The sequence below is a fragment of the Pinus tabuliformis genome, chromosome 1_2, assembly GCF_031772625.1.
Source record: "Pinus tabuliformis cultivar Carrire ecotype Pingquan chromosome 1_2, CPIR1, whole genome shotgun sequence".
Classification (NCBI taxonomy): Eukaryota; Viridiplantae; Streptophyta; class Pinopsida; order Pinales; family Pinaceae; genus Pinus; species Pinus tabuliformis.
In genome coordinates this window covers 1,312,361,547-1,312,385,306 of record NC_142298.1, presented here as the reverse complement: position 1 = coordinate 1,312,385,306, position 23,760 = coordinate 1,312,361,547, and the positions used below count along the sequence as shown (strand labels likewise).

At 37.8% G+C, this 23,760-nt stretch overlaps 1 protein-coding gene across 1 annotated transcript in view; it reads right to left on the bottom strand.

The window, feature by feature from the left end:
• LOC149211035 (multisubstrate pseudouridine synthase 7-like) overlaps positions 1-23,760 on the bottom strand; it is a 361,532-nt gene that overhangs the window by 95,625 nt on the left and 242,147 nt on the right. The gene's annotated exons all lie outside the window — the stretch shown is intronic.

The window sequence follows — 23,760 nt, the reverse complement described above, 5'->3', positions numbered from 1 at the left end:
GCTCAGGTGGGATGGCAGATTCACCAGATCGATGTTAAGATAGCATTCTTGAATGGGGTGATAGAGGAAGAGGTGTACATTGAACAACCAGAGGGCTTCGAGATTCGTGAAAGACGCACTCATGTGTGCAGATTGAAGAAAGCTTTATATGGGCTCAAACAGAGTCCCAGGGCATGGTATGGTTGGATTGACAGCGACTTGCAATAGATGGGATTCGTCAAGAGTGATGCAGATTCCAACCTTTACTATTTGATGGTAGAGGGTGAGCCACTCATCTTTGTATTGTATGTGGATGATCTCTTCTTGACAGGATCATCAGGGCTCATAGAAGATTGCAAGAGGAACCAAGCAGCAGAGTTTGATATGAAGGATTTGGGGTTGATACATTATTTTCTGTTGAAAAATGTGTAACTAGGTTCGGTCTTCATAACTATGAAATGTATTCTTGTAAATGATAAAATGAAAAGAAATTATTATTATTAGAGCATGGGTTTCATGCTCAGTTCTTTTATTTTATAGGTCAATCACCCATTGAGTGCTTCTAGGGTTTTTCCTAGGTCTAAGAGTCATTCTGATATATTGAAGACCCTATGGGAACATTATATCTTGTAAAGAAAAAATTATTTTGTCTTTAAAGTGTCGAAATACCTCCAAGATCAAGTCAGCCTAAAGAGTTGTCAAGTCGGCCTACATGAAGAGCCACGTCCACACTTGGAAGAGCCTATATAAATAGAGCAACTCTTCCTCCATAAGACACACTCACCCATCTTTCTATGCGAAGAAGAGGAAGTCAAAGAAGTCGAAGTGTTGGGCTAGATCTCTCTCTCTTGAGAAGATCAAAATTAGGGTTTATGTGCTGGGATTCTCTCTGGTTCGATTTTGGAAGAAGAAAAGAAGGTAAGGCAAGCGAAGGTCTCTTAGGGTGTCTCATTAGCTCTAAGACTCAAGAAAGGGTCAGCAAAGGAAAGAGAAGGCTAATAAAGGGAGATCGAAGTCGTCAAGAGAAGCAACAACAATTGTTGGGAGACAGAATTTCGAATCTACATTGGGAGGTCGAAGTTAGTGCAGCTGGAGGCCGGATTGATCTTGATCTTGGAGAGTATTTGTTTGAGTCAATAGGTCATGGTATTCGTCAATTGAAGAATCTATAAAGAGAGAAGAGACTTACGGATTTTCCCCTCAAGAGGAGGAGTTTTGGCCCTGGCTTGCAACCTATATATTGTGTCACTATTTTTATTGTTTTGGTCGCTGTTTGATGTATTGCATTTTGTTATAATAAGGAACAAAGCTAACAAGTAAAAAGGTAACACAAATAGATATCAAGTTAAGAGAATTAACATATTTACTGACCTATTGAATTCTCAACATTTCCTAGGATTGGAAGTGTGCCAAAAGGACAGGGAGATCTTCCTTGGGTAAGGAAGATACGCTACAGATATTTTGAAGAGGTTCATAATGCAGGATTGTAGACCCATGTCTACGCCTATGATCAGCAATTGGAAGAAGATAGATGCATCAGATGACAAGGATGTCGACCCCACCTTGTATAAATAGCTTATCAGGTCTCTCATGTATCTGGTCAACACTAGGCCAGATATTTGCTTCGCAGTCAATACCCTCAATCAGTTTATGGTAGAACCAAAGAGGGTACATTGGACAGCAGCGAGGCATATTTTGAGGTATGTGCGTGGCATATTCAAGTAGGGGTTGAGATATACCCAAGGGGATGATGTCAGATTTATGTGGATTCACAGACGCAGATTGGGCAAGCAGTTTAGTGAACAGGAAAAGTTCCTATGGGTACTGCTTCAGTGTTGACTCAGGGATGGTTTCTTGGTGTAGCAAGAAGCAGAAGTCAGTAGCACTAAGCTCTTAAGAAGCAGAGTATATGGTAGCAAACACATGTCTGATAATCAGAATTGCATAAAGCTCTCTTAGAATCTAGTGTTTCATCACAGGTCGAAACACATAGATATTCAATGTCATTTCATCAAAGATTGTGTGCAGCGTGGAGCAGTCTAGCGACACTATGTTCCACAGACGAGCAGGTTGCAGATATACTCACGAAAGCTCTAAGGAGAGCTAAGTTCATCTATTTTAGAGAACAGATGGGTATGGTGGGGAACCCATTTAGATAGTGAGCACAAATTATTTTGCATACTTCTTAGTTGCAGTAGTTGCAGTTGTAGTAGCAACAGATGAGAGGGAGTTGCAGTGCAGATGCAGTGTTGGCAACAGTATAGCAGGGTCAACAGCAGCACGAATGCAGCATCGGAGTTGTGTAGCGGTTGGTGGGCAACAGCAGCCAGACATCAACAGCATGACAGGAGGTGATACAAAGATAGGGTGTTGTGGCAGGATGTGCAACACTAGAGAAAACACACTCCTCGCTAAAAGGGAGTGTTAGTTTCTATAACATCGGATATGTTCTAGCCATGAAATTTGGTGGAGAGGCTAGAATACATGAGATCTTCGAACCCCAGAAATTGTTTATGGAAATTCCACCTAGAAGTGACTTAATTAGATTAAATGATTCAATAGTGAGATTGATTCAAAGATCGAGCAGCGGGTGGCAGAGGGGCAGCATAGTGATTTTCCGGAGGAGTCAGAAGAGGAGGTCGTAATTATTCTCCAAGAGGCTATGCAGGGGCTGCGCAGTGCCTCAAGAAAGGCAGATCAATTTAGCTGTGGAGTGGATTGTTTCAAGTGTCGAAGGCCGAGAAACTTTCCAAAAGGCCTGGATAGAGACTTCCAGCAACAAAGACAGGTAGAACGTCTGCTTCAGAGGGAGTTTCGGGTTGAGCGTACAAGGGACTGCGCAGAGCCAGCGCAGAGGTTGACGCAGATCATTCCGGGGGTCAATTTTTGAGCCCAGACTAAGCCGAGATTTCTTAGAGAGGAGGGTAAAATTCCCTCAAATATTTTGGCCAGTATTTCTTTCAAATAGAAACACTAGTTTGGCATCATTTTATTGTACTCAAAATTTTTGTTGCATAATAATAATAAAACCTTCATCTGCTACATCAGTTTTCCCACATTAGGATTTTTCGGGGACGATTGTCCAAAAATAACAGTGTCAAAATTTTATTGTGCGCTAGTATTTTCTCAATTTCCAGTGCTATTATTTCCGCAGTATTTTATTTGTCAAGGTTGCAATGTAATTTATTTGATATTTGTCGTATCAGATAACTTGTTAAAATAATTAACAATTAGAAGAATAAATTCCAGTTGCTGCAATAGGATTCCAATTTTGGAATTTTCACAAATTAAACTCTTTTAGGTACCAATTGCACTGTTATGATTAGGCCCTAGTATGCAATCCCAAGGAGTATGACAATCATCAGATTTTCAGGAAATAAGCTAAATAATGAATGCCCAATTTGCACAGGTGATTATCAATGTGTTAGACACCTTATTAGTTGATTTTATACCAATTTCATGAAATTCTTACCACTGTTATTGAAAAATCAGATGGTTGTAGCAAACAGTGAGGCAGAAGGGTTAGAAAAAGCAAACCACTTGGCCTTTTGGCCTTAGAGATGGATGGAGGACTTGCCCAAATTCTCAAAATTTTGACCCAAATTCTTTGCTAAAACACCAAGTGTTAGCTTAAAAATCAAATGACAACCAAACAAAGATGAGGAGAGGCAAAAGATGGCAAGGAATGGACTAGAGGAGGCAACAAGGCCAAATAGGCCTACGTCTAGGGCTCAAGGCCTTGTAGTCCCACGGTAAGGTTAGGATAGGCCTTACTGCCTGCGGCAAAGGTTTAGAAGGTTGACAAGAAGGAGGAGAGGGAAGCGGAGGCTCACAGAGGAGGACGGAGGGGCCAGCGAGGGAGAAAGAGGGGCAGCGGAGGAGGAGGATGCCAAGTTAGGCCTACGAAAGGGGCTTTGAGGGAGGTTAAGGGCCTTTAGACCACCCTCAAGCCCACGGCAAGGGAAAGGAAGGCAGGTCAAGGCCCTTGGAGGCCTGCGGCTAGGCCAAGGAAGAGGGTCGAGGCCCTAAAATCGCCTCTTAGGCCTACGGCTAGCCCTAAAAGGGCTATTGGCTTAATTGGATGGGAGGCCGAGGGGAAAAGAGGGCTCCAGGAGCACTAATGGCTAGGCAATGGGTCACCAAAAATTTTCTGAAGCCTGCAAAAAAACTTCTCCACAAATTTGTTGCGAAAATACTAAATGTTGGGCTTGCAAATTCAATGCATACTAGATCTTACCCTCAAGGGCCTAGATCTAACTTCAAACCCCAGCAAAAATTCTCTTGATCAACTCTGAAGTTTACCTGCACAAATGAAAATAAAATTTTCCCAAAAACCCCAATTGTTGAAGTTTCTAAGTCTACCAGTTAGAAACCCTCCATGCACTTTACTGATTTATTCCTACAAGCAGATAACCCAACCCAAATAGTCTGAATGAATTGGCAGCATTGACCCAAAACAAAAGTGATGGATGGTGTGATAGACCATGAGTATGATAACTGTCAAGTAGATAACCCAATTGGAAGGATTTAAGTCCTTGGGAGTTGGTGCTCCTAAGTCCATGATTGTTGCCTTGGCAAAACAGAGTTGGAGCTCTAGAGGTTGGAGCCTCACAAAAGTCCAAGTTGGTGCTTGGGAACTGATTGCAACCATTTATATATTGTATCTATTTTATTGCAAAGATTATATTAATAAAAGCATTGATACTTGTTGTTCATCTTGTGTTCTGAAATATAAATGTTTTAACTGGTAAAATAACAGTTGGAAAAATAAATACTGATTCACCCCCCCTCTCAGTATTTCCAACAAGGTAAGCCTATAATTTGATGACAAAATCCATCCTAGGAGGTTTTTTAACATCGTTGATTACCTTTGTTTTTCAACGCGGCTAATCAAAGGAGTTTGTTCCCTCCAACTTAAACCCAAAAGCTAGAGTTATATTTATTGTCGAATTATCAGGTGATTCCTAGTGTTTTTTGTCAAGTCTGATGTAAAAGTGGTTTGGGAATAATTTAAGCTAATTGGTTAGCTTATTTTATTACAAATCATTTGGTTTACTAAATCATATTATGTCCCAGATGGGTTATGTGTTTTGAGGGTCTAAGACGAATGTGTATTCCCTCTTTAAGCCTTGTAAATGAAAAATCTGATGTATTAGAGGGTTACAAAAATAATTAAATCCCCTCGTGGCAAACTAATTAATTTTTCTGGCAAAATAAAATTAAATCGTAAGCCATAAAATTAATTAATTAGAGTCAAATTAAATTGTCTTAGAAAATAAATTCTCCAAATGGAAAAAATCGTGGCTTTTAAAAGAATCAAATTTTAAAGGTCCTCCACCAAGGGAATATTGTATATTTCAAGAAAATTTGGACCCTTGGACCTTGACGATTAAGTCATAGTCATTTTTTTATAAAATTAGGTCAAAATAGTTAATTAGATCAAAATAGTTAATTTTGAGCTAATTAAAATGGAATTAAATGATAAATTTTAAAATTCCTCAAAAATAAAAAATCAAGGGCCAAGATTAAAATATCTTGAAGTGTTTATCAATGGCCAAGATTATTTTGACAAGGAAGATTTATCTATAATTTAGAGACTCCGTTGAGTCTCTAGTCATCTTGATCTCTGGTTAAAATTGCTATTGAAGCATTTCGTAAACTACTGTCCCGCTAAGAACTATTTTTTCTACTATAATAAAAGACTTTGGGGTGCAACTCGAGGTGTTCTTATTCATTGATCTGTGGTTACAGGCTTCCTATGTAGTGTTTTATGTTATTATTTTGAGATAATACATAGTGTTTGTAGGTACCCAATCCTTGGTCTCCATGTTCACAGACAGTAGGCAAGCGTTACTTTGTTTGGATCCTTGGTTTTTATATAGTGGACTAAATCTTCACTAGGGCTATGGTGAGTATGAGTTTTTCTAAAACGTTTTAGCCATTCTTTCAAGGAAAAAATATCATAAAAAAAATATTTTCTCAAAATCTATTTTAAAATCCATGTATATTTTGTAAAATAATTTTGTAATTTTAATTGTAAATTATTTTTCTAACTTGGGTTGGGGTTTTTAGATTCATTTTGTATATATTTGGGTTTTTCGTGTTTTTATTTTCATTTTTGCAAGTTAGATCAAGGGATCAAGTGAGAGAAGAGCTAGATCTAAGCCCTTGAGGGTAAAATCTAGTCTCTAGACAATTTTGCAAGGACATTTACTGAAGATTTGACGGCAAAATTTAGATCCGGAAGAGAAAAAAAAATGAGACATGGGTTTTCAATTTTTGGCCTCCTCTTGCCATTTCAGCCCCCAATATTCTAACTTGGGTTGGGTTTTTTAAATTCATTTTGTATATATTTGGATTTTGGGTGTTTTTATTTTCATTTTTACAGGTTGGATCAAGGGATCAAGTGAAAAAAGAGGTAGATCTAAGCTCTTGAGGGTAAAATCTAGTCTCTAGACAATTTTGCAGGGACATTTACTGAAGATTTGACGACAAAATTTAGATCCGGAAGAGAAAAAAAAATGAGACATGGGTTTTCAGTTTTTGGCCTCCTCTTGCCATTTCAGCCCCCGATCTATCATTTCAACCCTTTTATCCCCACAAATTGGCTTTCCTTGACCTTGTTTTGTCTTTTCTTGGCCTCTTTCTCCCTAAACTGCCCTAAACCCTTATCTGAAATTTTTAAGGCTAAATACTTAGTGGTTTTGCAAATTTTGAGGCTAAAAAATTCTTATTTTCAAGTAGCGTCTTCATCCAAAATTTTGGGTCACTTAGGCAAGTGTTTCTACAAGGCATTGGGCTTAGGGTTTGACCTCTAAACTCTTGTTTTACTTCAGTTTTATTACAGCAGTCAAATCAATAACAATTAAGCCCTAAAATCACATATTTAATGGTCAAAATCACTTAAAATTGTAAAATCTTAATTTTCATGAGTTTTGGCCACTTGGACATCTTGGATTTGACATAGATCTAAATTTTTGTTTGCTGGAATATTCTGTGTAAATTGTTGAATCAAGCCTGCAAAATTTTCTGAATCAAATACTTAAAGAGGGTCAAAAAATTTGAATTTTCAATTTCCAACAAAATTTTACTATTTTTGGATATATTGGGGATTGTCTTGAGCATTGTTGGGTTGTTGATCTGTCATTTGTTTACTGTTATAATAAATAGATCAGATCTGAAATTTCTTAATCACATCCTCTAAATAGCCCTAAAAATTAATTTTTTCAAGTTTTGGTGAAATTTTACTATTTTTGGACATCTTGGGCACTATTTTGGGCATTAGCTTGCTGATCCATGATCTGTTTACCACTGTTATAAATATATCAGATCTGAAATATCACTGAATACTTCATCATAAAGTGGGCTAAACAAGTTAGTTTACATTTGTTGGTCATTGGAAATTTTTATGTTTCATGGTTGAGCAAAATTTCATGATTTGAAGTGGCTTCTTCATTGCTGTCATAACACTAATAAAGTCTGGAATTTCTGAATTATTATTGCTGATATAAATTATCATAAATCTGAAATTGGTTTATCTCATCTTGGTCTTAAAGGTTGTCTAACTTTGCACTCAAAATCTGAAGTTAATCTTGTTGATAGAGTTATAATGGGATTCTAAATTTGAATTGGCATAATATCTTGTGTTGATAATCACTGGTGGATAAGAGTATTTACTTAAGCATCTTGTGGATTGACCTATAGTTGAATTTTGCACTTGTATCGTTAAGCATTCATCTTGTATGAAAATCGTTTTTTCCCATTGTTGTTAAGTACTATTGACATAAAGAGTAATCATAACTTAAATACTTAAGAAACTCAAACAATCTTAATTCACGATAACCTCACTCATCATCTTGCATTTAGCGTCCTAGATCTAGCTTGCATTAATAATTTACCTCCTAGCATAAGCTAGGTTGATAGAGATATAGGGAAACCCTTTTCACACTAGCTTGAGAGATTCAGTTTCTCCTAGTAGTTAACATAGTGACCTTGCAGTCGTCAGAGCCACAGTCTCTGCAGCGCCGAAGGCACTGGGTGAGTGGAACACAAGGGGAGGTATTGTTAATCAAGACACTGCCTGCTTCCTATTGGCTTCCATTTCACAACTTAATTTGAGAATTGCTGCTCAAAACTGTGGGGGAAAGGGTTACATTTGGAATAGGCATCTAATTAAAATTTACCAAGATCACTGCATCTCACATAGGTCCTAGGTCTTGCATATCATATAGGTTAGTCAAGCATTCAAGCAGCAGGTATCCATCCATTCATTTGGTTCCAATTTATAGAAAGCAAGAATTTGTGACTCCATTAAGGCACTGGTCTCATAGAAAATCTAAATCTAATCAATAATATTGCATGATTTCAACCAAGTGGCTAGGCCACTCATCCGTGTCTCCCAAACAAGTTGGTTCTCAACTTGTCTTCCTTCGCCTCATTTCATACCATAGCCTGTTTTTGGGAGACAGCTAGAACGGAGTGGGTGGGGATCGAAGTGACAGCCCTCGTCCTGAGTGTTGTCGCGGTGCTTGTACAATCCGGGCGACAAGAAGTCCAATCATCAGAAGAAAACATTTTCTGCAAGTTTTTCTATTGAGAATTGAGACATTGCAACATGAGGAAGTGAGTTGCAAATCTCGTAATTGCAGGCCTAACAAGCTCTTTGCCCCCAGTGTTTTTCCTCATTAGGCTTAATACCCATGAGTGGTTGTAACTGTATTTTGTAATGCACTTGGCATGCTCTACAATGTTTTTTAACCACTCCACTTTGCCTATGTCCTCAATCGTGAGGTCTATGCAATGTGCAGCACATGGAGTCCAAAATAGGTTTTATATTTGGGCTCAAGCATCTTTCCAGCAAGACCATAGTTTGAGGCATTATCTGTGATTACCTGCACAACATTCTGCTCTCCCACTTCCTGAATAATGTCATCCAAAAGCACAAATAGAAGGGTTGCATCTTTCACCTTATCAAATGCATCAACTGATCTCAAAAACCTGGTTCCTTGAGGGCAAGAAACAAGGAAATTGATGATAGTGCAGTTTTTTCCATCGATCCATCCATCTGACATGATGGAACAACCTGTTTTGAGCCATGACCCTCTATACTTAGCGAAATACTCATCAATGGAAGAAATCTCTTTTTGCAAAAGAGCTCCCCTCAAGTCATGCATACTAGGGCCCTTGAAACCCTTTCCTGCAACTATAACTGAGTCCCACATAGCTTGGTAATAAAGTGAGCAAGCAGCATTAAACGGGATATAAGTATCATACCAACATCTAGCAATGTATTGATAAGAAGTTTCTTTGCATTGTTTTTCGCAATGTTGATCCAAAGTGGGTTGACGACTTAGCTAGGAGGAAATGGGATTAGTAGAGGCAATGGTGGCAGAGGATAAGAAATAACTCTAGATGTTTGTTCTCTTTGTTCCTTTTAATTGTTGCCCAAGAGGAGGAACATAGTGAAAGGTGTCATTGGTGGAAGGGATAGGAGTCTTGAATCTCATAATCATACCTGCACAACATTTTGCACCCCCACTTCCTGAATAATGTCATCCAAAAGCTCAAATAGAAGGGTTGCATCTTCCACCTTATCAGATGCATCAACTGATCTCAAAAACATGGTTCCTTGAGGGCAAGAAACAAAGAAATTAATGATAGTGCAGTTTTTTCCATCGATCCATCCATCTGACATGATGGAACAACCTGTTTTGAGCCATGACTCTCTATACTCGGTCAAATACTCATCAATAGAAGAAATCTCTTTTTGCAAAAGAGCTCCCCTCAATTCATGCATACTAGGGCCCTTGAAGCCCTTTCCTACAGCTATAACTGAGTCCCACATAGCTTGGTAATAAAGTGAGTGAGAAACATTAAATGGGATATCTACATCATACCACCATCTTTGCATTGTTTTTCCCAATGTTGATCCAAAGTGGGTTGATGACTTGGCTGGGAGGAAATGGGATTAGCAGAGGCAATGGTGGCAGAGGATGAGAAATAACTCTAGATGTTTGTTCTCTTTGTTCCTTTTGATTGTTGCCCAAGAGAAGGAGGAACATAGTGAAAGGGGTCATTGGTGGAAGGGATAGAAGAGGAGTCTTGAATCTCATAATCATCATACCCTCTATCCTTCATGGCTTCTAATAATTCCCTCTTCCTTGTAATTTCATCTTGGATGGCCTTCTCCTTAGCCTTATTCTCCTCAAACTTTTCAAACTTGGAAAGGTATTTTGCCCTAACAGGACCTAACACTTCATTTGGTGCTTCACATGGCTTTATTTGACCTCTTATCCCAACCAAGTGTTGCTTCAATCTGAAAATACCCCCACCTCTAAAGATTTATGGAAAATTTGCATATCATTTTTCCATAAATCAAATCACAATGAGCCCATGCACTGTCTTTGCCTTATGGAACCATGTTGGCTTGAACTAATTAAAATTTGCAAAGAAATCTGCCATTTAAAAAAAAAAAAAAATGCAGCTAAGAAAAATGGAAAACCAAAGCTAAATTTAGGAAAAAAATTGCACATTATAGCCTACAAAATTTGATAGCATAGAACACATAAAAAAATTTAATACATGGACAACAGTGAAATGAGGAATTTTTCAAGTGAAAATCCTTACTTGGAAATGCAAACTAGCTTCCTTAGCTTCCTCTTGAAGATGCCAACTCTACTGACAGCTCCAAACTATCTCAGAAATAAATCCAACTCCAACTCCATGCCTCCAAGATGACTACTCCAACAAAAGCCCAACACTTTCCAAGCTCCCAATCAAACTCACAAAAACTCCAAATGAGATGTGTGAGACAAATGAGAGGGGTAAGCTCCTTTTAAAGGCTTGGAGAGGGTGTTTTTGGAGGGAAACAACCCTTATTTACCCTCCAAAACACCCTGGAACTTTCCTAAACCGGACCATGTGGGTCCATCGCGACCTTGGCAGTGAACAGGCCGATTTGACCATAAACTAGCCGATTAGGGCCGGTTTTCCTGGTTTTTCGGCGAAATAGAGGCCTGAACTGGATTTTTGTGCCGGTTTGACCTAGTCGGCAAATGAACCGACCGGTTTGACTAGTTTCCGGTTCAAGCCAACGGGATTTTAAAACTATGCTATGGGCTTAGTATTGCTATGCAATTCATGGTAATGTTAAATTCTTAAAATAAAGTGGTATTCTCCTTTATCTTTCATTTTCATCCTTTTACTTAATTTTTTTACATTACCATGAAATGATTCAGAATGTTTGATAGTGGTAACGACCTCATTGCATTTCATATGGAAAAAGTAGAATTTTAGATTGGGTGGATTGCAAAGTTTCCATCGGATTTTGTCATGTACAAGGGTATGGAACTAGTATTTAATCAAGAGCACCAAACCCTCTATGTACCTTGATGTTAGTGCCATTGGTTATCGAACTCCTCTATCATGGCCCTACAAAAAATGTACCCATCAGTCAAACAAAATCTTGACTTGACATGCTACGTATTATTCTATCTTTTTTTAATGCTTAGAGGGAGATATTGATGATGAAGATCCCAATATAGGCAATGATTTTGATGATAGGTAGCTATTTGTTGTAGCATGATTTTTTTTGGATTCTAGAGGCTATCTAGAGCCTATTTGTTGATGTATTTTTGGTTCAGAGATGGATTGCAATCGATGTTATTTTGGTTAAGTGCACCCTTACATGCCATATAAATGAAAATTTTTGTTCGTTTGTGCATAAATGTTTTGGATTTGTTGAAGAATCTAGGAAAAATGAAGTTAATGAGATTTTTCTCGCCATGATAACTATTTGTGGGGTATTTTAATTTTTCCTTATTAGCACAATGTTCTCTTATTATTAGAGTGTGTCATCTTAGTTCATCAAATAGTTACCAAAAACAAAAGAGACAAGGACACAAGATGTTGGCTTTCTGCCAGGGCCAAAACCTCTCACTCTTTGCGAGGAAAACCCGCACAAAATTCTTCTTATAGAGATTTCAATTGACGAATACCAAGACCATGACCCTTTACCTATTAGGCCACTCCAAGACCAAGACACCATTCCTCTTCTTTGTCACTGCAGAGATCATCATCATCACTGCTGCTTCACCGAGGTCATTACTATTATATCACAGAGGTTTATACCACTGCACCATTGCTACACCTTCACTGATATCATTGTTGCTTCTTTACTAAGACCGAGATCATGATTGTGTCTAGTATGTCGAGAGTGCATTACTGTGTGATCACCGAGCTCCTTCTTATCACAAATATGTCGAGACAAAGTGTGTCACAGTGGGATTATCGTGATCCTCCTTATCACAAGTATGTCAAGACTGACACTCCATTTAGTATGCCAAGACAGTGAGACAGTGAGTGTTATCGAGATCCTTTACATGTATGTAGAGACTACTAGAAGACAGGTCCGAGTTCTTTCCTTTGATATCCATCGAGACTGTGACAGTGTTCTTCCCTGCACCGAGATCTTTCCAGCACCAAGACTATAATTACTTACTATAATTACCCATGAAATTTTCGAGGCATCTGAAATCTCCCTGTCACTGTCCTTTCTTCCTGTGACACCCAAAATCTTCCTGTGACAACCTTTCGAAAATCTCAGATGAATCCGAGTTCTGTGTTTCCTGTGTTGACCCTAGTCGCATATATATAGTGGTTTGTCTCTACATTTGAGCCAACATGAGTGTCTCATTCTCAATTTGAAGAATTTCTCATAAGAAGAATGAGATTGGTAACCCATCGGTATAGCATCATAGTAACCAACATTGTTTCAACAGCAAGGCCTTGACTGACAGCTCTATCTCTCATCAGATCAGAGCACAATGTTGGCAAGACCAATGACTATCGACACCTTAATCATTGTCTCCCAAGGTACATACCCACCTGGGTGTTCACTGAGTATGACCTTCTAGGACTATTCTTATCTTGGATTCCCAACCCTCAAAGAATATCGGTCCTCTTGCCTACTCTTATCTTGGATGACCTACACATCCTCAAAGAGCATCGGATGCTAGATGATTACCCAATCCTCCATTCTTTCTTCCCAAATGAAGACAATAATGTTGTCTATCTCTCCCTCTCAACTAGGGAAGATACATCCATCATGTGTCTACATTTCTCTTCATGGCCTTCACTAAGACTTACGGTTGTTAGTCCTAGTCTAGTGCATGACACATGAAATATAAAAACAAAATTGTCACTCCTTTTTAATCAGGGGTGACCCAATCCAAGCCCCCCCTTGATCAAGGACCTGTTAGAGCTCCCTCTTAAATAGAGACTCTCCTTTTTCATCAGGGGCTTCTTCTTCATGGGTCCTTTAGTTGCTTGATCAACTTCTTTCCTTGATGTCATGAAATTCAGTTGAGCTTCTTCCTTGTAGGGCATCAGCCATCGATCACTTTCCTTCTTGGTTTGTCATGTCATTCCTTTCTTCATGGAAAGTGGCCTTCTTGATACATATCTGGAACCTTCATATGACTACTTCTTTCTCATCATGCTTCTTCCATCCACCACATGAATGCTAGTTGTACTTGTACTTACAACTCTTGTTCGAGTAGCCCTGCATGAACTCATCTAGATATTATTCAAGAAATCAAAACATAATATTAAATCAAATCATACCTTACAAGATGGCTCTTCATCATGACATTATTAGAAATGTTAATTTCTAAATTGTTGATTGATTTTTGACACTACACACAGGTTTCTAAATGTAATATATTTTACTAATTGATAATATTTGAATGATGATTACAAGGCTGAGGCGGTGCTCCTTTAATAGGAGTTGACTGGCCATGCCTAATCAGAGAGACATGTCCTTTGGGACTGATGTCTCTTCATTTAGCTAATTAATTGTTAATTAATTGATTACAATTAACCGTTTAATTATTTAGGTAATATTTTATCATTTTTAATAATTTTATGAATTTAAATTCGTAACATTGCCTTCCCCTTAAGATGCTTTGTCCTCAAAGCATAGGTAGGTTTGGGTGTTGATGAAGAAAGTGTTTTGATTCCCAAGACGAGTCTTCCTCTGGTAACCTCTTCCATTTGATGAGGTATTCCTTTATTGTCTTGGATCATAAAACCTTTTCTCGGGTAGCGTGTATACCTTCACGTTCGAGGACTATTCTTCCTTCTTCATCGGTCTCTGGTATTTATGTTTGTGCTATTTGGTTTTTCCCTAATACTCTCTTGAGACTTGATACATGAAAGGTATTATGGATTCGAGAATTATCAAGTAACTTTAAGCCATAAACTACGCTACTTATTTTTTCGATTATCTGATACGGCCCATAATATTTAGGTGGTAATTTATTCTTCCCTTATTGTTTTAGTGATAGTTGCTTATAAGGTTGGAATCTAGCAAAGACCCAATCTCCCTCCTCAAACTCTCTTTCAGCGCGGTGTTGGTCAACTTGTTGTTTCATTCTATTACGAGCCATGGTTAGATTTTCCTTTGGTAATAACTACTAGTACCATGGAATCAAGGAGTGCAATGTCTTTCCACCTAGGTGGCTTGTAACCATATAAGGCTTCGAAAGCTGTCATTTTAGCTTAAGTGTGGTACGTGGTATCATACCACCATTCTGCCAAGTGTAGCCATTGGATCCATCTCTGTAACGAAACAACGAAGATATGTTTCCAAGCATTTATTAACGATTTCGGTTTTCCCATATGTTTGAGGGTGATAGGCCGAACTCATGTTGAGGGATATTCCTGCTTGGTGACAGAATTCCTTCCAAAATTTTCCCTTAAACCTTACATCTCTATCGTTGACGATGACCTTAGGGAAACCATGTAGTTTGTAAATATTTTTACAAAACACATCAGCGATTTGTTTAGTTGTGTCAGTCTTTTTAATAGCCATAAAGTGAGCATATTTAGTGAGTCTATTGACTACTACAAATATTTTATCCTTTTCGTCAGATGCAGGTAGTCCTTCAATAAAGTCCATCGAAATCTCCTCCCACTTTTGATTTGGAATGCGTAGTGGATGTAGTAACCATGGGGTTGGAACATTTTCGCCTTTGTTCCTTCGACAAATATCACATTCTGCAACATATTTCTGGATTTCCTTGCTCATACCCTTCCAATAGAATGACTAACGGATGTTGTAGTAAGTCTTGTAGAATCTGACATATCTTGCTGCAAGGGAATTGTGAGACTCTTTTAATATTCTCACCTTAAATTTGGATGCGGGTGTCAGGTAAATTCTACCCTTGTACCATAATATGTCATTCTTCCATTTGTAGTTGGTATGTTGAATGATATTATTAATCATGGAGTCACAATCCTCATCCTTGGCATATTCAGCTTGTATTTCGTCCAACCATTCTGGAACAACTATCATAGCAGCGCATGTTGTGTTGTCGTCATCTTTACGTGAGAGTGCATCTGCCACGACATTTTCTTTCCCTTTTTTGTGCAATATCTCTAGGTCGAAGGCTGACAACTTCTCCATCCATTTTTTTCTTTGTTGATAATGTCTTTTGCTGAAGTAAGAACTGTAGACTGTTGTGGTCGGTTCGGATTGAGAATTTACTTCCAAGCAAGTATTGGCGCCACTTTGTTAAGGCATGTATGATGGCAAGCATCTCTTTTTGGTATGTTGATTTTAAGCCCTCTCGTTTATTAAGTTTCTTGCTTTCAAATGCTATAGGATGGTTGTCCTGCATTAATACGACTCCAATTCTGAATCCCAAAGCATCACATTCGACTACGAACAGCTTGGAGAAGTCAGGAGTCGCTAGCACTGGTGTGGTTGACATTACTTCCTTTAAATTCTTAAAACACTTGTCTGCTTGGTCATTCCACTGAAAAGCATTCTTCTTTAACAAATTGGTCAGGGGTGTTGTCAAATGTGCATAGTTTTTTATAAATCTTCTGTAATACCCAGTTAAACCTAAAAATCCTCTTAGCTTGGATACGTTCTTGGGTTTGGGCCATTCTTTGATTGCCTTGATTTTGTTGGGATCCACTTGGACTCCTTCCCTGGATATAACATGTCCTAGGTATTCAACTTCCTTTTGCCCAAACGTACACTTTGATAGCTTGGCGTAAAACTAGTTCTTCTCCAATACAGACAATACTTCTTCTAGATGCTTGAGATGTTCCTTCCACGTCTTACTGTAGACCAGAATATCATCGAAGAAAACTAATACAAACTTTCGCATATATGGGTGGAAAATTTCATTCATGGCTTGGAAGGTGGCTGGCGCATTTGTTAATCCAAATGGCATAATGCCCTTCACGAGTCTTGAATGTTGTCTTTTCGACGTCTTCTAGTCTTACTTGTATTTGGTAGTAGCCTAATCTTAGACCTAATTTGGAAAAGTATTATGCACCGTGTAGTTCATCTAGCATTTCATCACTGAACAGAATCGGAAACTTATGTTTAATAATGATTATGTTTAAACCTTTGTAATCTATACATAATCAAAAGGATCCATCCTTCTTTTTGACCAATACTACAAGTGCAGCATATGGAATTCTAATTTTCGTAATAATTCCATGCTTCAACAGGTCTTGTATTAAGCGTTCTATTTCTATCTTGTGGTGATGGGGGTAATGATATGGCCTAACGCTTACTGGTGTTGAGTCTCGTTTGACTTCAATAATGTGTTCAATTTGCCTTTCAAAGGGTAACATTGGTAAATCTTGAAAAACCTTCTCATATTTCTGAATAAGAATGAAATTTATGATGGATGGTGGGTCCCTTCTATTAATAATAACTCCAACTACTGACATTGTGCGACAAATGTTGGTGCCCCCTTGCGAATAAGTTTCTTCATCTGCTGAGCGGAGATGACTTGAGTTGGTGGTGCTTGAAACCCAAACAACTTATATTTCCTTCCATCCCACTTGAATTTAATGAACTGCTTTATGTGATTTGCTGAATACGTGCCTAGTGTTCGTAACCATTGTACCCCTAAAACGACATCTACTCCTCCTAGGGGAACTGTATAAAAACTGGACTCCATTGCGTATTCGCTTAATTGCAACTTAACCTTATGGCACTTGCCTACTCCATCTATACATTTCCCATCTGCTACCATAACTTTTAAATCTGCTACTGGGTAAGCAAAAATGTTCAGTCTTTTTGCAACATTGACATCTACGAAGTTGTGTGTACTTCCTGAGTCTTACAATGGAAATGAGAGGCTTTCTTATATACCAAGAAGGTGTCTCTTCATGGAGAGTCATGTTCCATTTAGACATGCCTCTTCAACCTAATTACTAATTAACTAATAATTATTTATGATTATTGTCATTTACATTATTTCCTATATATTTATTCATAACAAATTTCTTAGTTGGCAGGTTGCTTGGTCTTGAAGGGTATTTTGACACTTCAAATATAAAAATAATTATTTTACAAGTTACAACGTGCTTAATGGGGCCTTCAACGTATAATAATGACTCTTTTGACTTCTTGACCTAGGACAAACCCTAGAAGCACTCAATGGGTGCTTGATCTCTAAAATAAAAGACCTTGAGCATGAAACCCATGCTCTAAAATAGAAATAATAATTTTTCTTTCATTTTACAATATTCAAGAATCAAAAGTACATTTCATATTTATGAAGACTGAACCTAGTTACACATTTTTCAACAATACCCACAATAAAAGTAAACCAAGACAATTATATGTCAAACAACCTTACACATCAGAATTTGAAATGGAGGAGAGTCATCTCGTCGAGGTCAAGGGTCAAAAACTATTTTTGTTTTCTAGCAAGTCTTCATTTTGTTGATCAAACAAGAGGTTGAAATTATACATTTTGTACCACCGACACTGAAAACATTGATTTTGTAGAAGGGCGCCTGAAAGAATCAAACTGTAGAACACTTAATTTAATATATCATTCTATATAGTTACTTTGGATCCAAATTGGAAATTGGAAGACGTTGAGCAATAAGGGTTCAAAGATGGATGTTGACAGTGGTATAGGCTGATTTTGTAGCAGGGAACCTGAAAAAATCGAATTATAGAACACTTAATTTGATATATCCTTCTATATAGTTACTTCGGATCCAAATTGGAAATTGGAAGACATTGGGTAATCAAGGTTCAAAGGTAGATGCTGACAGTGGTATCGCAAAGAGCTTATTAATGCCTTGTATTGTAATGTTGTTGCTACTTGCATATTGTTAAAATTGGCAACTAGGGCCAAACTCCATGTGGGTCATCTTATTTATGGCAGCTGATATTTTTATTGGATCCCTCTCATCGAGAGGTGTAGGTTTGATCTAAATATCATCCGATTCCGATAAGTATTTATGAAGTTATGAATTTATTTATGTTATAAAATAAATTGTCAAGTCGGCCAGCAAATTGAGTAGGCTGAGAAGCCCAATAGACATGTCTATCCATCATCTACGTTTTAGTATAAATACAGAGGACTTGAAATCATTTGTAATATATATCCTCCTGATGTGTGATCTCCTCTCCACGTCTTGGGTTTTTGGAGAAGGAAGAACACATAGAGGATACGCTGGCCTATGTACAAATAATACCCTAGATCTAAAACACAGAAGCAATGGTCATGAAGAAGTCTATACGCAGCAAGAAGAAGGGTCTATCCACAGCCGCAGTTAAGGGAGATCTTACTACTCTAAACGCAGTGATGAACTACGTTTATATGTTGTCCAAACAGCCCTAAACGCAGGTATAATATGTTGTCCAAAACGCAGGTATAATACGCTATTCAAGACGCAGGTATAATGCGCTGTCGTATGCAGCCCAAAATGCAGGTATAATACGTTGTCCTATGCATCCCAAAACGCAGGTATAATACGTTGTCCAAACTCATAAAGGATAGCCGTTGTGATATGAAGGAAGCCGTAGTCATAAAGGATAGCCGCAGTCATAAAGGGTAGCTGCAGCAATATAGAGAGAGACAGTCAAATCCGTAGTAGGGTATTGACTGCACCATGGTTTTAGGTGCAGTCATGGCTTCATGAAGGACGCAGCAATCGTTGACACTCTCGGCATCCTGTGATGTATGTGGATCTGGCAACGTAGATCAGGCTACCGTGTAGAGTGGATCTGGCAGCATAGATCAAGGCATAGAGACTCCAGTCACGCAGTTTCATGAAGACTCATTCATGGAGACACCTTATACACAGTCATGGAGACATAACAGTCTCAGGCATACTTGTGAAGACAAGAGTCTTGAAGTGACACTCTTTGTCTCGGCCTACAGTCATAATCCAGTTATAATTATGATAAGAAGGATTCCAGTGATCCCACAGAAATGCACTTTCATGACCTCGGCATAGTGATCTTAGTCATAATAAAGGATGACAAGTATGAGCAGTCTCATATCATGATGTTACATAATCTACAGCAGGTGCAATTGCAAGGTTTGAAGAATATGTAGAGACCATCTTTGTTGTAATCTCAATAAGGAACAGCATGAAGATGAATGAGCAGCATGATGATGGATAAGACAGCATGTTGATGTGTGAGACAGCATGATGATGTATGATGCAGTATGATGGGCATGATAAATAAGCATGATGATGAGAGCAGGAGCAGCTCAGTCATCTAGGTTCAACACATGTGATAGTACAACATGGTGTCACATGGTGATGTGCAGCAAATGGACGAAAGGCAGCACTATGATAGGTGAAGGAGTCACCTCAGAGAATCAGTTGAAGCAATATGTCTTCAACTGATCTCATGCGATATCATAAGTCAAAATATTGACTTCTATTGTAAATGTACTATCTCTCTCACTTTCTCTGCCTAAGTCACATGACACGAGGACACGAGACACGGAGGACATGTAAATACGAGTATTCAATACGAAACGCAGCGACTTGGAAACAGGACACGGGGACACGTTTTATATATATTTAATAAATATATATATATATAGATAGATATAGATATCCCGAAATATAGTTTTTTATCCATATTAAATTGCAGGTTGCAGCTTATCTAATCAAATTAAAATATAATTACTTCTCAAAGTTCATAGTTCACTTTAAAAAAATAAATAGAATCAAAATTTACTATTTAGAAATTAGAATGTGATATGCTTGGTCTTGATTCTTGAATATTCAATGTTCATTGTTCATGTACAACTTACAAACACATAAGAAAATAACTAGTCTAATCCTTAAGGAATTTAGACTTCTGTGATCCATAACATTGTTAGATAATCTTCGGCAAAATCACATAATCAATCTTTTGTCGACGCGTTTCGAACCAACCAGTGTAGTTCATCGTCAGGACAAGTTGAAGACTAATCTGGTTAATCTGGTTAACCAGATTAGTCTTCAACTTGTCTTGACGATCAACCACACTGGTTGGTTCGAAACGCGTCGACAAAAGATTGATTATGTGATTTAGTCTAATCCTATTGATTTCCTCTGCCCCTCTTGCGAGAAAATGCCACAGCTTTCCCTTTCCCTCTAGATGTAGATGCTGGTGCTGGTGGAGTTGGCAGTGGAGTTTGCTATGCTCTAGAAGCTGAAGAACTAGAAGTAGGAGCTATAGGAGGTAGACCACGTCCTCTACTGGTGGCAGGGGTAGCCCGGGCAGGTGGTGTCACCTGGAAACATTACAATCTCCCAATCCTGAAATCCTGAAAAACTGATAAGTCCGCTGCATTTTGAATGAAATCTAAAATTCTACTTTCTCCATATGAAATCCAATGAGGCCGGAACCACTCTCAAACATCCTGAATCATTTCATGGTAATGTTAAAAATTTAAGTAAAAGGATGAAAATGAAGATTAAGGAGAATGTCACTTTTACATTAAGAATTTAACATTACCATGAATAGCATATCAATACTAGTGCCTAGACTTGATCATTAAGCTGCCCCACTCAAAAATTATTTGTTTCTTTCAAAAAAAATTGCAGCTTATGCAGGCAACGTTTTCTACCAACGAAATAAGCGTTTTCCAAATTTAGGACACAACGAAAACCGGCGAATATGTATTCCATTTTACAGGACACGATAAAAACCGTATTTGACACGTATTAGGGTTGTTTTCGTGTCCAATACGTAAAATACGGGACACGGGACCCTGGAGGACGTGTCCTATGACTTAGTTCTCTGCTGAACTTTGAAGAACATAAAAGAAGAATTGATCAAGGGTTTCCCCACATTGGGGTTTGTCCCTGGCTGGCGCCACATCTTGTGTCCTCTTGTCTTGGCTTGTCTTTTGCGATTTATATTTATGTTCTATCTGCAGTTTACTTTAATGTTGATGTGATTGCTAACTATGAAAATTTAAATAAATTGCTCTAGCATAGAACATACCTAAACTTAACACATATGGTATTGTTGTTGTGCATTGTTGAGTAAACTGCTACTATGTATAGACTAAACGCCTAGAGGGAGTGAGAGTACGTTGAGCAGAGCTTGAACAACTAAGGTTTTTGTATGGCCAAAATTTCTTAGGGGTTGTTATTGATGGGACAACACATAGTGCAATGATTGTATGGCATAGATAGTGATGACTGCAGTTTGATATAGTGACAAAGATTGTGGCAAACTTTATCTTCTATCTTCAGGGTGGCAGGGTGGTACAAGTCAGGAGAGTGGAGTCACCTTTAGGTCGGAGCCTAAGAACACTTCAAGCCGGCAAGGTGGTGATAGGCTAGGTTGGACCCTGCACAGGGCATTGGAATGTCCTTTCAGTGGAAGCTGATAAAGCTAGGGCGTTAGAGCATCCTTTCAATTGCAGCTTATAGACTATGGTGTGGGAGTATCCTTCAGGTTGGAACTTGTAAACTAGGGGGTTGGAGCCTCCTTCAGTTTGAGATGAAAATCTTGAAAGTTGGAGCTGAATAATTGATGTAAATTATTGAAGACAAATATTAAGAAACGTTCGGTGGTTTTTCTCACGAAAGGGTTTCCACCTAAAATCTGTTGTCTACTATCTTGATGTTTGTGCATGGTTGAATTGTGTTGTTTATTGTTCATGTGGTGTGATGATAATTTATTGAATGTAATGCTCTAAAAATTAAAATATACTAATTGAAAAAAAATATTGATTCACCCTTCTCTCAATATTTCCAACAGTGACATTATAAGACAGAAAAATATATCAAGTCGTTTCATTAATAAGCTTCGAGGACAAAGCTTTTCTAAAGTGAAAGGCAACATTATGAATGAAAATAATTAATAATTAAATAATAGTTAAAACTTAACAATGATTAGTACACTAAGGTGGCATGTCTTAAAGGACATGACTGTTCATGACCGTTAGTCTATGGGGCACTCAGTTGTTACGAAATCATATTCTCATTCATACATTTTATATATACATGTATTCTCAATGGACATCTTCATATTCCAAGTATTTTGGAGTATTTAACTTGTGAGTTTGAACTTTGTTCATTACAGAGCACAAGCCGAGTATTCTAGATTACTTAATCAAACCGGTGTAATCGCTATAGCCACAATAGTAGTTGCTGCTCACTGCAACCACCTCGTTTTCACCACCGTTGATCTATTCAACAACTCCAAAGAAATAAAATATATTCTTGCACATTACTCACATAGGCAAAGTTTCTACTAGATAGCCAAATTCTAGGCGGATTTACCATTTATTTAAACAGGTGACCCTTTATTTTGACTAGAGGGGTAATGCTAAGTCATCACATATGATCGATAGTGAATATCATTGCGTTTTTCTTTCATTCATTCTTCCTTCCTTTCTTTTTCATTCTGTGCAAAAAAACAAGAATTATAACTAATTCACAGAATTTTGTAAATTGACAATGGCAAAGTATGCACCAAAAACAAATAACACATAAAATTATAAATAATATATTTATATGATTACCTGCTAGCTTTCTAAAAAATTATAAGCTTCCACTTAAAACATTTATTGTAACTTAATAATGGAATAATCTGCCTAATAATGAGAATCATTTTTTGTGATAAAGAAAACAGAGGGATAGTATTAATACCCATAAATGACCAAAAATGAGGAAAAGGTACCAAATATATGAGGAAAGGGCCTAGAGTATCTCAAAACCAATCATACATAAAATAAGACTCAATTTGCAGATGTACTTAATTACATTAAATGAACACAGTCATTAAAATCCTTGTAGTATCTATCTCTTACAATGCCTCTGTCTATGGATGCATGAGATTGAGAAATAAGAATATATAAAATTGTTCTTGAGTAACAAAAACGGCATATGGAACCTGGCATTACAACATTCATAAGCATAGAAAGGGATTGTACAAAGAATCTGCAACATGCACTAAGGATTAAGCTTAAAGCTTAAATAACAAAAAAAGAGAGTATTATAGGTAAGAAATGCGTTCTTCAGTAATAAGTTGTGGACCAATTAGAGAAGAACACAGCATGCAGTTCAGATCCTCCTCCAGTGCTTCCCCTCGACAACCTTCTATCTCAAGTTTTCTCCATTTAGCCTTGGATTTTAGGGGAGACAGATCCAGAGGACCCTAATCTGCTTGCATCATTATTTGTATTCCAGATCTTGGATCCATTCCCATCTTACATTTTTCTTTCATAGCAGTTTTCTGCTCCAAGAGTTTGTTTTCTCAGTATTTATCTTAGACCATACTTTACCTTCTGAATCTTGCTTTTCATAGAAGTATTGGCACTCCCACTTTATATCGACAGCATTGTACACAGAATTTCCATTGACCTACTATAGTCGTCATTTGTTGAACACTAATAAGATTATCTTATGTTTTCCTAGATTACCTTGTCCAATGTATCCATACCAAAGCATTCTAATCTTGTAATCATGTCATGTGAATGCATCATGAGA